Consider the following 17,297-nt stretch of genomic DNA (forward strand, 5'->3'; position numbering starts at 1 on the left):
CGGAATTCACGGAGTCTCGATCGTAGCACTGAGATGGCCAGGTTCCCGCAGAGAGAACATGAGTCATCCACGAGCACTGCCTGAGCGTGCTGAAAGCCCAAACACGTCACACAGCGCTCGTGCCCGTCGAAAGAGAAAAGCGATCTACCGCACCCAGAAGTGCACGGACGAAACATCCTGAAAAGGACGCGTCACGTGCAAGCTCTTTTGTGAGAGGAAACTTCACAGTCGATGCCGAAGCGCCCAGGGAAACACACACCAGCTGGATGCAGACCACTGCACAGATCAGCAGGCAGGAAGTATGCGATCACTGGAACGCGCCGTCACACCAACACCGACTGGAAAGCTGCTCGTCTCGAAGAAGCTGACAGAGTCTCAGAAGGCTGTAGGAGTGAAGAGGTAGGTACTCTTGGCTCCGAAAGCAGAAACATAATGCGATATTGCCTCGTACTTCCTTATATACTCACGCAGTGAGGCGGAGCTACGTATGCAAATTCCGCATGCCCCATGGCATTGGCACGCCATTGGGCGTTTTCTCAAAACTCGAAGTTGATAGGCTTCTAAGCGAAACCCCCATTCGTTAGTCACTAACGTTACGTCGTAGTGACTGAACGAAAGGGAACAATATTTTAAAATTTTCTCTGATATCTACATAGAGGGTATGTGGCTTATTTAAGGGCAGAGATTGGCCAAATATGGTTTTACAGGTCCATTTACAACCCTAGAAATAGTCCCTAGTATGAAATTTGTTTTTGACTTATTTGGAAGGGTCATGAATAGTAATGTGGAGTTCTGCTCTGATTGGCTGTTTCACTGCCCGGCTCATTTCAGTAGCTCACAGTGACAGCAAAGACATCTCTACTGTCCGAGAGATTAGACAGTAGAGTACTGAAGTGGATAAAACCATTACTTACTGTTTGCGGGATTATAGTTGGAATTGCCCCCTTCTTCAATATCAGATGCTGAGCGAAGCCTGCTTGATATTGTCCCATGTTAGAAAAACTGTCCATGGTGAAATAGGCCGAGGAAATGAACAACTTTAATTAACAACTTAAATTGTTGCGGTATCCGGTTATGGATAAACATCAACCATTCCTGTTGACAGTTTTGTTCTGTGGGAAGGGTATGAAAAGTCCTCACATCCCCTGCACAGCCTGGAACATAACATTTATTTCCATGATCTGACATTTTCACTATCCTCGCTTGATGCTTGTTTCTTCACATTACCTGCAGAACTTCCGATGATTCGGCTGTGCAGTTCCGCCTGGTTTTGAACATGGGCTGGCATATGCACATTTTGGGGACGTACATATGAATGATCCCCATGTACTGAACTCTTTTTATTCAACTATGCCAAGGTTAATTCATTTTTTCAATCTAGGGCACCTTTAAATACTTTGACAGAGCTTGATGACATGGATGCCAGGATATACAGCCTTAGGACACAGCCTTCCGATTGAGAAGCACCCTATAAATCCCAAAAAACACATTGACATAATCACATTGACACCAGTTTGTTAAAAATGGCTAAAAATGTGCATTATTGGTTAATGACGGGGCTTTACAGCACCTTTTACTTACAGCAAGTTTGCAGCTGTTTCAATACCAAGCACAGAAACACTTTCAATCTCATTTGTGAGAGCAGGATGCCATCTTGCATATTCATTCAGAGCAGATGCTCTCTAATTGAATCACATTAGACTTCCTAATGCAACCTTAAATTGTGAATGACGTTTAGATCAGATACTATCATATAAACACTCACTTATTCAGATCTGGATTTTTTTAAAGTTAGAAGCAGTTCTGTCGTCGATCGTGTAAAGGACACGGCTGACCTCCTCTCCCCCCACCACCTCTCATTCAATCTTTCAGACAGTCATCGCCTCCAGGTGTGTAAAAACTAGAGATGTCCTACATGACTCATTCACCCTTGCCATTCACACTACAGCAAGTGCCTACTCAGGGTAATTCTGTGTCAATTCAACCAAATTTCAGAATCTTCCCGGGTCAAATTTTTTATTTTGTTAATATTTTTTCTATACAAAGACAAACATAAATAGTGATGAAAGCCAAAATATTAAATGTCACAGATGTATATTTGTTTTTTGGCCACTGAAAATGTGTACAATTTACATATTTACTCATGGAACCATATCTCCATATCTCTGGGATTGAACTATCAAGGAAAATGAAAATACCAAAAGGAAAGTTTAAGAACTAAAATCTAAAAGGATATTAAGATATCTTTAATACTTCTTGAGTTACAGGCATGTTCTAAAAAAATCATTCTGAATATAAAAGAATAGCCCACACCACAACTACAGTATAATCATAACGGGACAGAGAAACAATGTAATTGGAATCACTTTCAGAACAATTTTTTCCAACTGATGAAAACAATAACAGTTGATAAAAACAATGACAAATGCCATTCAGAATCAACAAGACCTTAAACAGCTTGAGCATTTAAAGTGGCAAATGGCATGACAGCAGCATGCACACTGCGCTTAGAATAAACAGGTATAAACAGAATAAACTGGCGTTGACACTATTGTTAGCTATAGTTATCTTTATAGTTATATTTATTGGTATGAATGGGCCTTAAGAGTAATCTAAAAAAAAAATATTCTGTGTGATAAAAAAACACAATTTCATGTGATTGACACCCCCATAGCTGAGCTAGTTATTAAGTAAATTATTAATGTCACTCGTAGGTATGGCTGGTTTGATCATTAGACGCAGAGGGAGTTTTAGCACATATCAGCCTACGAGAACATCAAGATGTCACTGGCACAACAGGTACATCACCTCACGGTGAAAATGTCACGTCGTGCATTTGATGGTTATGTGTGACGTGTCGACACACTACGGCATGCAAATTACATTCAAAGCCGACTGAAGCCTTTATGTTGATCAAATAGAATACTAAACATCTGATTGATGAACTGGACTACAGTGTATAAGACTGCTGAACAAGTCATCTGGATTACCAACAAGATCTCATTAGTTTGAAATACGGCCTAAACCGTACCTCATAGTAGGACTATTCAAATGTATCTTATATGAACAACTTTAAAAAACAGAAATGTTTACAAAATATTGAATTCATTGGTGTGATTTTATTGTAGTAATAAATTATATTCAATATAAAATGGCACTTCTTTAACTCTTTATTAACACACATACCTTGTTTGACCTTGCTACAATGTTTGCTTGACAGTGGTTTCATTATGACTTCTAACGATCGGTTGGAGTCATTGTGTCACAGCAACACACACACACACACACACACACACACACACACACACACACACACACACACACACACACACACACACACACACACACACACACACACACACACACACACACACACACACACACACACACACACACACACGTTGGGTTTTCATGTTTTATGGGGACATTCCATAGGCGGAATGGTTTTTATACCGTACATACCGTATATTCTATCCCCCTACACTACCCCTACCCCTAAACCTACCCATCACAGGAGACATTCTGCATTTTTACATTTTCAAAAAACATCACTTAGTCTGATTTATAAGATGTTTTCCTCATGGGGACCAGCAAATGTCCCCACAAGGACGAGGATTTCGGATATTGCCATCTTTGTGGGGACATTTTGTCCCCATAACGTAGGGATTACCAGTCCACACACACACACACACACACACACACACACACACACACACACACACACACACACACACACACACACACACACACACACACACACACACACACACACACACACACACACACACACACACACACACACACACACACACACACACACACACACACACACACACACACATGTTTGGTTTTCATCTTTTATGGGGACTTTCCATAGGCGTAATGGTTTTTATACCGTACATACCGTATATTATATCCCCCTACACTGCCCCTGCCCCTAAACCTAACCCTCACAGGAGACATTCTGCAATTTTACATTTTCAAAAAACATCACTTAGTCTGATTTATAAGATGTTTTCCTCATGGGGACCTAAAAATGTCCCCACAAGGATGAGGATTTCGGATATTGCTATCTTTGTGGGGACATTTTGTCCCCATAACGTGATGATTACCAGTCCACACACACACACACACACACACACACACACACACTACTGATAAATGAGAGAGTCTCACTATGGGATTGTGGTGAACTCACTCACCAGCAGTGCAATTTCTTTTCCAACCCTATAGGATTCTTCAGAGGATTCCTAATGATTTGTATATAAAGTTCTTGTCCTGGAGTACTTTCAAACTGTAGCTCATGGCTCATGACCACCTACCTAATATCAAAGACTATAGATATAGAAAGACGGTTTACTCTTACTACTTATGAATGGGAGAAACCAATGCCGCCTTCTATGTAAAAGTCCCAATCGGTGATTGGTTAAGTCATTGCGTCACTGCAGCTGCCGTTAGCTATAGTTCCCATGGAAACTCGCTCTTAGGACTGCACATGCTCATTAGCTGGTCTCGCCTAAAAAACAAAAGAAGCTATTTGAGCATAAGAAACAACATTTATGGAACAGTTCATGTCAGATTTTGTTGGTGCAAGTGCGCTAGTAAGTACCCATGGCTATGACATAAATAAAAAATTCTGTTAAACTAATTGTGGATAAGTACTTTCTATTAAAAATCGTACTTTCTATTAATGCAATACACAGTCCACAAGTGGTTTACATCAGTGTTTCTCAACTCAACCCTGATTCAACTCATCAGCTTCTTTTTGTGTTGAATAGGAAGACATCTAAGGCCCTGTCCACACGAACACGGGTATTTTCAAAACCGCAGCTTTTCTACGTGGTTTGGCTGAACGTCCACACGCAAACGCAGTATCCGGTTACTGAAACCGGACTTTTTTGAAAATTCCAGCCAGGGTGAAGATTTTTAGAATCTCCGGTTACAGCGTTGTTGTGTAGATGGTGAAATCGGAGATTTTGGCTTGTTAAGTCAAAGTGAGCGCCGTTCTCTCCTTTGTTTGACCTCAGATTGTGCGCCGTTATCTCCTTTGTTTACATGAGTGGAGTCTATGCAATGGCAGATGTAGCTTTTAATAACTCTGCTAACAGCGCTTATCAGATGTATACAGATACATGCGCAGTTATCTCATTGTATTGCAGAACAGAGACGCCAGAATGCAATAAAGGCAAGTGTGTGAAGCTATTACAGCTATTACTTTGTCCCTGCCCCTGTGTATAGTTACCTGTCACTGAGTTCAAAGTAAAGGAACTTGTAGAAGGGTTTCACTGAGCCCGTGGCATCCCTCAGTGCATCGGTGCCATGGATGGGACCCATGTGGAAATCAGGAAGCCAATCATACACTCTAAAAAAAAAGGCTCGTAATCATAGGGGAACCTTTTTTAGTGCTATATAGCACCAATTTTGGTGCTTCAGTGGTTCTTCAGCGGTTCTTCAGAGGTGCTATATAGCACCTTAGTCAAAGAACCGGTGAAGAACCTCTGAAGAACCGCTGAAGAACCACTGAAGCACCAAAATTGGTGCTATATAGCACTAAAAAAGGTTCCCCTATGATTACGAGCCAAGAACCATTTTTGGTGCAATATAGAACCTTTTTTTTTTTAGAGTGTAGCGTGGTTTTGCATTTTCATGTGGACAGAGATTTTTTTTAAACCGTGCTTGTGTGGACGCGATTGTTTTTTAAAATGGAGGAGGAAAAACTCTGGTTATAAAAACACCCGTGTACTAGACCTAAAACCACTCTGGGAGGTGGTTCCCAAGGACTGGAGCTCCAACTGGTTTACAGTAAGCATAGTTTAGCATAATGTGATTAATTTACAACAGTTCCGACATGCACTGTAAGCGGTAGACCAATCACAACAGACTGGGCCATCTGACCAATTAGAGCAGAGTAGGCTCTCAGAAAAGGGAGAGGAGTTTAGAGAGACTTGATCCTTTATCAAACCATTTCAAACACTGTGAGAAAAGACATGATACTGCAATGTATATCATGAGATGCATGTAAACCTTTTGTAGGAAACCTCCAAAACACAATACTGAAGTCCTATTTAAGGACACTCCAATTTGTTTCGAACATTGCATTTACACTTGGCCATATGAATGTCTGCAAAATGGATGTATATCTGAGCCACTTTTCACACTCTGTATGCAAACAAATTTCACGTCTTTGAAGATGCTAATCTGACATTTTTAATTATTCACCTCATAATATGGCAATTAGCGTTTGAATTTTGCAGTTGCTCTACTGTGAATGAATCACCCTATAGCATTATGAATGTGAAACTGGTCACGAAATTCACTGAGGTGCCAATGACATTTAGAAAAATCTCCACCACAGTGAACATTCTAAGATATCAGATAAATCTAAATAGCTATATGCTAATCTTATGCTCTGACACTGAGAGCAAGACTGAATGAACAAAGTTTTGAAAAGTGTTATACAAAGGCCATGATTTGTGTACAGCTATGTGGCTGCTGACCTTTGCAGTGCATTCAAACTCCCTCACAGCCTCAGACCAAACATTAGATTGTAGTGAAACTAGAAATGGAGGCGTAGCCAATGAGGCGAGATTTCCTCGTTTCTCAACTTAGCTCATCAGGCCTGGAAACCTAATGCGATCACCTCACACTTCTATACAACTTCCATTTCGAGGCTGCGTTTTCACATTAGCGCCACATGGACAGCTAGCTTGCACAGACCAGTGCTCTATGCCAATCCAAGCATTCTCTCCATATCAGCGCTGAAGAATTAAGTTACACAGAGCATCTTATAAAGGTTTTATGGATTTCACAAGGATATCGGGATCCATTTTGTTTATACATCATGTGTCTTGGTGCATGAAATTGCTTTTTTCCCCTATGTTTCCTGTTACAATAAAACATTGAGGTATGCACTCCGCAAGAATATTTTAGCAGGAGGAAATGCCAAGACTCTTGATTATGACTGCAGCTATGAGTGACAAAGAGTTCACCTCAGGCCACTGACACCATACATGAGCAGATATGTATTGCAATTTGTTTTGTATTATATTGGGGATATCAAACATACCTATTCCACTTAAACTGCTTCAAGCATTTCCCTTCTTTCAGTTTAATCATACAAAAAGTATGTGCAATTATTCCCTTAAAGTGCGATTTCTACCCGATTTAACCAATACAAAATTGTTGGTATATAGTAAAGGGGATGTCTAAATGTTATTTCATGGATTCTGACTTATATACACTGTTGCTAAACATGGCCAAAGTTTCAAAAAATGAATTGGACATACAATTTCAGGATTCGTATAAGTCTTGGAAAGGTTTTTTTTTTTTTAAGCCCTGTATTACGTTTTTTTTTTTTTTAAGCCCTGTACTTCTTTCGGATTCGATGCTTTAAAAACAGGGGTGTGGCATCATGATTGACAGCTGAGATTGACAGCTTCTCTGAGTGAAGTTGTCACTGAGGCACCAACTGACTATTTGGGGGGTTTTCGGGAAGAGATTGGAGCTTCAACTTCAATTTCTAAATTTCCACAACTGTTAATTTCACACCAACATAATGAGTTGTTCTGCAAACGGGAATGTGGGCTGGGTTTTGATATCGCGGCTCTACTTCCTGCTCTCTACTGCGCAGACTCGGGTCCAGGGCCTGAAATTAACACCCGACCACGCGCCAAATGCGGGTGAATTTTGCAATTGGCGGGTGACACTGTCAATCTACCTGCCACATTGGCAGGTAGCCAATGAGAATTGAGTGATTCAGTGGGCAGCTTGAGAGGATGCGACTGCTGTTTCGGAACGTTCATGCGATCGTGAAGAAGATGAGGCCCTTCTCTGACTACGTTTGGATGTGCGAGTATTAAACTGTTGGTGAGATGGGATGAGATAACGCAACGCTGGCGTAGGCTACAGTACAATGACAGTTGCACAGATGTGTGTGCGTCGTGTGCGTGTGCATGTTGGGAGTTGGGACGCGGTGAGAAAATGTCCGGTACGCGGTAACAATAATATTAATTTAGTTCTGTTTAACCGTTCCTGAACGGGACTAATTCAGCCATCAACACAGCCGCATGTGATGTGTTCACATATGAGCTGCGGTAGGGCTATATCTGTGGACGGGATTAGCAGCTGTCAGTATGACTGTCTGTGACACGGGACATCAATGAATAAAAAGATTTTTAAAAATTTATATTGTAAGAGTTACTATTACTTATATTGATTTTGTTAATAACTTGACAGCACTTAAATGTGCAAGTGAAAGAGAATTTTACTAGACAGATTAAAACATCAATAACAAAAAACTAGGGAATCAACAAAATGCAAGAATGATTCTGCATTAATTTAGCATAAGTGGCGATCTATAGTGGATAATAATATTTAGCCTAATAAACTGACGGTAACAATGTTGCCTATAGCCTATATTTAATATGATTATGGAAAAAAATGCCCTTTATAAAAGATAAAAATATCAAAGATATGCAGATTTAAATATGTCAACGCTGATTGAACACTGTTGAGAATATTTCTTCAGAATAAATTATATTTACAACACAATTATAGCCGGACAAGCACGTGAACAGGCTTAATGTCGAGGTGGAAAAAAAAGTGGCTGGTGGTCAAAAAAGTTAATTTCAGGCCCTGCTCGGGTCACACGTTTATTACTGCGCAGACTCAGGTCCCAAATTCGCCATATTCTGACATTTGCAGCTTTTTTTCAGTGGAAGATAGTGTATGCCATATTTGTTAACAGTCTATGCTACAACGTGCTTCGTTCGGGTTACGGAAGCTGTCGGCAGCGCTGTCATTTTGTTTTTAAAACACAAAATCAAAAATGTCACCAAAGAAGTGTGTTTTTTGGTTGTGAGGGAAAGATAACCTTGTTCAGCTTCCCAAATAACCGCGCGTTAACAGAACAGTGGATTCAGTTCCCTTTCGTTCAGTCACTACGACGTACGTTAGTGACTAACGAATGGGGGTTTCGCTTAGAAGCCAATCATCTTCTTCGTATTCAACAGCGCCCAATGGCAGTGCCAATGCCATGGGCATGCGGAATTTGCATGCGTAACTCCGCCCCACCTCGTGGGTATATCAGGAAGTACGCTGGCAACATCGCATTATGTTTCTGCTTTGGAGCCAAGAGGATCTCTTCACTCCTACAAGCCTGATCTGAGTCTTCGACAGCTTTTCGAGACGAGCAGCTTTCCAGAGGCGTTGGTGTTACGGCGCGTTCCAGTGATCATCATACTGCCTGCCTGCTGATCTGCGCAGTGGTCCGCTAGACAGCTGGTGTGTGGTCCCTGGGCGCTTCGGCGTTCTCTGCGAGGCTTTCCTCTCATAAAAGAGCTTACACGTGACGCGTCCTTTTCAGGATGTCTCGTCCGTGTACTTCTGGGTGTGGTCGGTTGCTTTCCTCCTCTGATGGGCACGGACACTGTCTGGTATGTTTGGGCTTTCAGCATGCTCAGACAGCGTTCGTGGATGAGTCATGTTCTCACAGCGGGAACATGACCATCGCAGTGTTGCGGTCAAGACTCCATGACCTTCGTACTGAGTCCCAGAGGCCCAGTACTTCGGCTGGTGGTCAGGGTGACTTGACGGTTACGGTGTGGAACAAAGCCCCGACGCTCATGCCTCGGGCCACACCCCCGTCTTGCACATTGCAACCCGCGAGCGTTCAGATGCAGATCGCGGGGCCGGCTCCGGCCCCCCCGCGCATCTCGTTTGGCGCTCCGGAGGAGGATGCGATGTCGATCACCGCATCACAAGGTGGGCTCGAGTCCTCTGGAGATGATGACTCGGCTGTGCTGCCGCCCTCGGGCGTGCCAGCATTGCCCGAGTCAGATCCAGAGCTGACAGCCATGTTGTCTTGGGCAGCCGCGAGCTTAGGGATCGAGTGGAACCCTCCACCCTGTCCCGAACGCTCAAGGCTCGACGATTGGTTTTTGGGGGCTCGCGCTGACACCCGTCAGTCCTTGCCCTCAATACCTTTCTTTCCCGAGCTGCATGAGGAACTCACGCGGTCCTGGAAGTCCCCGTTGTCTTCCCGCGACCGTTCGGTGGCTTCCTCCGCCTTCTCCGTCCTCGATAGGGCGGCAGCTAAAGGGCACACTGGGATCCCTCCAGTTGAACGTTCTGTTGCGATGCAACTGTGTCCTCAGAGCGCTTCAACCTGGCGTGGTGATCCTAAGCACCCCTCCAAAGCCTGTCGGTTCACATCAACCTTGGTGTCGAAATCGCACAGAGCCGCGGGGCAGGCTGCCGCTTCGCTGCATGCCATGGCGATCCTCCAGGTCTACCAGGCCAGGATCCTCAAGGACATGCACGAGGGTGGAGTTGATCCGGGACTCTTAAATGAGCTGCGTGCCGCCACCGACCTCGCTCTCCGGGCGACGAAGGTGACCGCACGCTCCCTGGGTCAAGTGATGTCCACAAATGTGGTCCAGGAGCGTCACCTATGGCTGAACCTGGCCGATATGCGGGACACCGAGCGGACCCGGTTCCTCGATGCCCCCATATCCCAGGCCGGCCTCTTCGGCGGGGCGGTTGAGGACTTCGCCCAACAGTTCTCAATCGCCCAGAAGCAGACTGAGGCTATCAAACATGTACTGCCCCGGCGGCCAGCTGCTGCCTCCACCCAGCCGCCGGCACAGTCGCCTCAGTCTGCTCCACGCCGAGGACGCCCTCCTAAGGCTCCCGCCCCTCCCACCCGGTCCAAGCAGCAGCCTTCACCCGGGCCGGGTCGCGGAGGAAGCCGTAGGAAGGCGTCCAAGTCCCCTCAGGCCGCCCCGCGCCCCGCTAAACGCCAGGCCAAGCGGCGCTCCTGAGACGGACGGCTCAGGGATGGGAAATTCTTTCGAGGAGATGGTAGCAGGACCACTCCTTCCCCCGGTGGAGGGCCGGGGGAGAATCCTTTGTTCAGCTGCTGGCCCCCGGGTCAGCAGCACCCTATGTTGGTCAAAGAAAGAATTAACACTCCCATCCCTGAGCCCACAGAGTCCGGTGATGACGGTGCGCGCCACCCACGGGTCCCGCCACTCGCATCCCACTCTGTCGCCAGCCTCCTGGCAGAGCAGACCCCAGTGGAACGTGCATCCTTCCCTGGTCTCCTCTGTCAGGACGCAGCTGTCAACCGTGCCCCCGCACCGGGACGCCCCACAGCCTCCCATGTCCGGGCCGGTGACGCTGCATCGCTGCAAGCCCACACCAGGTACGTCTGTACACCGTATGACCCCGCTGGTGCAGTTTCTGGATGTCTGGCTTCAGCTTCCAGGGCTGTCCCGCTGGGTCGAGCGGACCGTCAGGCGCGGCTACGCGATTCAGTTCGCGCAGGTTCCTCCCTGCTTCCGGGGAGTCCGTTCCACCATGATCGGGGCCAACGCCCCCGTCATGCGAGCGGAGATTGCCACCCTACTGGCGAAGGGTGCGATCGAACCTGTCCCTCCAGCCGAGATGAATTGCGGGTTTTAGAGCCCATACTTCATTGTACCCAAAAAGACCGGTGGGCTACGGCCAATCCTGGACCTGCGCGTCTTGAACCGTTACCTTCACCGGTTTCCGTTCAAGATGTTGACAGCGAAACGCCTTTTCGAATGCGTTCGTCCACACGATTGGTTTGCAGCGATCAACCTGAAGGACGCCTACTTCCATGTCTCCATTTTGCCTCGACACAGACCGTTCCTTCGGTTTGCTTTCGAGGGGCGGGCATATCAGTACGCAGTTCTACCATTCGGGCTATCTCTGTCCCCTCGCGTCTTTACGAAGATTAGGGGCATGCCGAAGGGGCCCTTGCGCCCCTTCGGCAGCACGGGGTTCGCATCCTGAACTACCTCGACGACTGGCTCATACTGGGTCACTCTCGAGAGCAGGTTTGCGGACACAGAGATTTGGTGCTCCATCACCTAGCCCGTCTGGGCCTTCGGGTCAACTGGGAGAAGAGCAAACTTTGCCCCGCGCAGAGGATCTCTTTTCTCGGTATGGATATCGACTCGGTCGCCATGTGCGCGCAGCTTTCGAGCGAGCGCGCGCAGTCTCTGCTGACTTCCCTTCGACAACTCGAGGGCAAGAGTGCGGTTCCACTGAAACACTTTCAGAGGCTCCTGGGGCATGTGGCATCTGCAGCTGCGGTAACGCCGCTCGGATTGCTTCATATGAGACCGCTTTAGCACTGGCTACGCGATCGAGTCCCGAGATGGGCATGGCGGTCTGGCACGCTCTGGGTACAAGTGACTCGGGCCTGCTTACAGACACTCACCCCGTGGTCGAACCTCAGTTTTCTACGGACCGGAGTGTCCTTAGAACGAGCTTCCAGGCATGTTGTTGTGACAACAGATGCATCATCCACGGGCTGGGGTGCCATGTGCAATGGACAAGCAGCCGCGGGCTCCTGGACAGGACCCCAGCGCCGTCTGCATGTCAATTGCCTCGAGTTCCTGGCAGTACGGTTCGCCCTGCACCGCTTCCGAGCGTTGCTGAGGGGTCAACATGTGCTAGTCAGGACAGACAACACGGCCGTAGTAGCGTACATCAACCACCAGGGCGGTCTACGCTCCCACCGTATGTCTCAACTCGCCCGCCATCTCGTTTTGTGGAGTCAGAAGCGCCTGAGGTCCCTTCGTGCTGTCCACATCCCTGGAGACCTGAACTGTGCAGCCGACGAGCTCTCACGGTTTCAGCCTCTCCCCGGAGAGTGGAGACTCCACCCCCAGACGATCCAGCTGATATGGGAACGGTTCGGCGACGCACAGGTAGATCTGTTTGCCTCCCAGGACTCTTCCCATTGCTCCCTGTATTATTCCCTGACCGAGGGCACCCTCGGCACGAATGCACTGGCGCACAGCTGGCCGTCAGGGCTACGCAAGTATGCGTTTCCCCCAGTGAGCCTTCTTGCACGGGTACTGTGCAAGATCAGGGAGGACAAGGAGCAGGTCGTCTTGGTCGCCCCGCTTTGGCACGGCCAGACCTGGTTCCCAGAACTCTTACTCCTTGCGACAGCCCCTCCCTGGCCTATTCCTCTGAGACCGGACCTCCTTACTCAGAGACGGGGCACCTTTTGGCACCCGCGTCCAGCGTTTTGGAAGCTCCACTTGTGGCTTCTGGACGGGACAAGGTAGGTTTGAGTAGCCTTCCACCTGCGGTGGTCGCTACCATCACTTCCGCTAGAGCTGAGTCTACACGACGTCTCTACGCGTTGAAGTGGAACCTCTTCGTCACATGGTGCTCTTCCCGCCAAGAAGACCCCTGGAAATGCCCGATCGGGTCCGTGCTATCGTTTCTCCAGGAGGGGGTGGAGCGAAGGCTGTCTCCCTCCACCCTTAAAGTGTCGTGGCCGCAATATCTGCCTACCACGATCTCCTGGGAGACAAAAAGGTAAGTCAGCACGACCTGATCATCAGGTTCCTGAGGGGGGCGAGGAGACTGAATCCTCCTCGCTCTCCTCTCGTTCCCTCTTGGGACCTCTCAGTAGTCTTAAGTGCTCTGCAGAGGCCTCCCTTTGAGCCTTTGCGGTCGGCCGAGATTAAGTTCTTGTCTATGAAGACTGCTGACCGCATTGGCCTCGCTTAAGAGGGTCGGGGACCTGCAAGCATTTTCGGTTGACGAAGCGTGCCTTGAGTTCGGGCCGGCTAACTCTCACGTGATCCTGAGACCCCGGCCCGGATATGTGCCCAAGGTTCCTACCACTCCGTTCCGAGATCAGGTGGTGAACCTGCAAGCGCTGCCTTTGGAGGAGGCAGACCCAGCCTTGGCATTGCTCTGTCCAGTACGCGCTCTCCGCGCCTACGTAGACATGACGCAGTGTTTCAGGACCTCAGACCAGCTCTTTGTCTGTTATGGTGGAGAGCGGAAGGGAAGCGCTCTCTCAAAGCAGAGGTTGTCTCACTGGATAGTGGACACCATTGTTTTGGCATACCAGCAACAAGGCCGACCATGTCCCCTTGGTGTGAGGGCACACTCCACCCGGAGTGTGGCCTCCTCTTGGGCTCTAGCGCATGGCGCCTCGCTAACAGACATCTGCAGAGCTGCAGGCTGGGCGACACCCAACACATTCGCCAGATTCTACAATCTCCGAGTGGAGCCAGTGTCCGACTATGTACTCGCCCCTACGGGTGGCCGGTAATGGGCCAGGCTCAGGTGTCTTCGCTTGCTCGCCATTCCACTCCAAGGACTGGATACGTGCGATATTTTCCTCAGGTGAGCTCCCCGAGAGCCCTGAGCTCCTCCAGCACTGCTTACGCCGACATCAGTTCAGTCTGCCCTTTCGAGCCCAGACCCTCATGTCCGGCCAGGTGCTCCGTGTGCATGGTTCCCCTCCGGCGACCCCCACACGAGTATTCCCACCGTAAGCCTCCTCAGTGAGCAGGTGTCTTTCCCTTGGCAAGTCCCTGCCACCCCTAGGGTTAAAAATCCACCTTCGGCTGGTACCCTAGAGATCTTCCATATGCAACCCTCAGCGGGTCATATGTGTATTCTCTAAGTCCTCCCTACGGTAGGCATCTTGGCATTCCCTCACTGGGATATGCTTCCCAGTGTACCTTGGTAATCCTGTGTTAAGTGGGAGTCCTACGGCCTTAAGTGGCGGGTCTCACACTTACGCAGGGCACTGGATGACAGCCGAGTGGCGTTGTTGAATAGGATCCCCCATTCGTTAGTCACTAACGTACGTCGTAGTGACTGAACGAAAGGGAACGTCTCGGTTACGTATGTAACCCTCGTTCCCTGAGGAGGGAACGGAGACGTACGTTTCCTTGCCACGTCAGCTGTGCTGCCTGGAACGCGGAGTTCAGTCTTGGCTCCTGCAGCAGTAACATAATGCGATGTTGCCAGCGTACTTCCTTATATACCCACGAGGTGGGGCGGAGTTACGCATGCAAATTCCGCATGCCCATGGCATTGGCACTGCCATTGGGCGCTGTTGAATACGAAGAAGATGATTGGCTTCTAAGCGAAACCCCCATTCGTTAGTCACTAACGTACGTCTCCGTTCCCTCCTCAGGGAACGAGGGTTACATACGTAACCGAGACGTTTGTTTTTCCGGAGCAGCAACAGAGTTGAGCAAGTGTGTTTGTTTACCCGGCATTTCGGTGACGAATGTTTTATAAATACTGGATTTTCAGATCAGTTGAAATTGAGAGATGAAGCGGTACCAGTGATAAAAGATCCCAGTCATGAGTCGAAACCACATGCGGTAAGTGAAACTGCATCAAATGTCTGTATTTTGTTGGAAATCAGCGCGTAAGTGCATATAATGCAAACAACACGAACATAGAGTGAATCAAAAGTTATCCAGAGATAAAAGGTGTGTTCAACATTGGCTGTGGCTGTATGTAACCGATCGGCAAGAGTTGCAGGCTGGGAGGAGCTGAAAAAGGAGACGTGAAGTCAGGCACTTTCTGACACTCACATGTTGTTTGCACACTTTATCACAGCTGAAGTAAAATAAAATGCAGTATTTGTCAAATACACAGATGTTTCAGAGACACATTCAATCTATGCTTTAAACTGCATAATACAGTGTCTGTTTGTACATGAATAAAGTTCAGCTTAAGTCTATGCTATCAATGAAGTGGGGTCTACGTTTTTTATCAGTTGTATTTTGATAAACATGACACAGTAATTGCGTCTAAATGAAGAGCTTTTACTGTTATAAAAACCAGATTTTTGAGCATTAGTGGAACTGAAGGATTAAGAATAAACACGAAACACACGTGATCGCTGTCATGTATTGAATCCGGCCAATCGTGGAACAGCTGTGTCGTCATCAGAGCTTGTGCAGCTGTTCTCGAATCGCTCTCGTGGTACTTTGATGGCATGAGTCACAGTCACGTGGCGTCAGTGCAGTCTCAAGTCAGTCAAATTTCTAACCGGCATGCACTGCTTTAAGTCAGCTGCCGATCGGTCTGTGCAGCGCTATATAAAGTCGTACAAGCCTAATGCAATGATGTATTGCGTGTGTGTGCCAAGCAAACCGCACACATCCAGAAAAGTGAAGCCAAAGTGTCTCGATTTTTTTCCCCCAAAGATGGTTTCTGTCATTTTAAGTAGTTTTTATCATGCTGATGTAAGTTCAAGTGTTAATTTTTTTTTTTATAATTTGGGTTTTAGTTAGTTATTTGATGCTATAAAAATGGGGATGTGATGTTATGATTGACAGCTATGATTGACAGCTTCTCTGAGTGAAGTTGTCTCTGAGGCACCAACTGACTTTTTTTCGGGAGGAGATTGGAGCTTTAGCTTCAATTTCTACATTTCCATAACTGTTGTTCTGCAGAAAACTGTACTAACAGATACTGCGGGAGTGTGAGCGGGGTTTTGATATCTAGGTTTTACTTCCTGCTTTCTAACTGCGCAGACTCAGGTCCCGAGGTCACTACTGCGCAGACGCAGGTCCCAAATCAGCGCAAGATGTTAGCGCCATATTCATACATTAGCGGCTTCACTTTTGTACAACGGTAGATAGACTGACTATTTGCAGTGGAAATTTAACTTTTGCAAAATATGGCAATAAAAAGTTGACTATTTTGTCTATGGCATTTTTGACTTAAAAGGATAGTTCACCCAAAAATGAAAATTCTGTCATAATTTACTCACCCTCAAGTTGTTCCAAACCTGTATGAGGTGGTTAATGGTTGCTCTAACAAAGCAGATAGAGCAACCATTGACTATAGTATTTTTTCCCCTACTATGGTAGTCAATGGTTGCTCTATCTGCTTTGTTACAAACATTCTTCACTCTATCTTATTTTGTGTTCAGCAGAGCAAAGAAACTCATACAGGTTTGGAACAACTTGATGGTGAGTAAATGATGACAATTTTCATTTTTGGGTGAACTATCCCTTTAAGTGGTCCTGACTGAAATAAAGTGAATTGTCATTGGTGCTCATTCAAACATGCAGGCAGAAAAAACATACAATATGCTCTAAATGCAATTCCAAGTCAAAGTTATAGTTAGCTACTACACATCCAGTTTAATTGCACAGATATAGGTAACTCTATCGCCCCTTGAGTACTGGGATTTCATACCACCACAACATCTGGGGTCTCTTCAGCAAAAAATCAAAAAAGATCATTTGGAAGGCCCAGACTGTGCAGGTGAAAGGCAATCAAACATGAGGGCAGAGAGATTAATGAAAGTGCATTTGTGGCTTTGTCACATTTAAACAATAGCAGAAAGGCAACAGTGTTGCTGCCACCTGGTGATGCATTGTTTGACATTAAGGCTAATTACACTATATGTATACGTTTGTAAACATTGCTTTATCCCCCTTTTCAATGTTCCTGCATAACCACAGCATCATTTTCTCAAA

The sequence above is a fragment of the Gobio gobio genome (genome assembly GCF_949357685.1).
Source record: "Gobio gobio genome assembly, chromosome: 13".
Lineage (NCBI taxonomy): Eukaryota > Metazoa > Chordata > Actinopteri > Cypriniformes > Gobionidae > Gobio > Gobio gobio.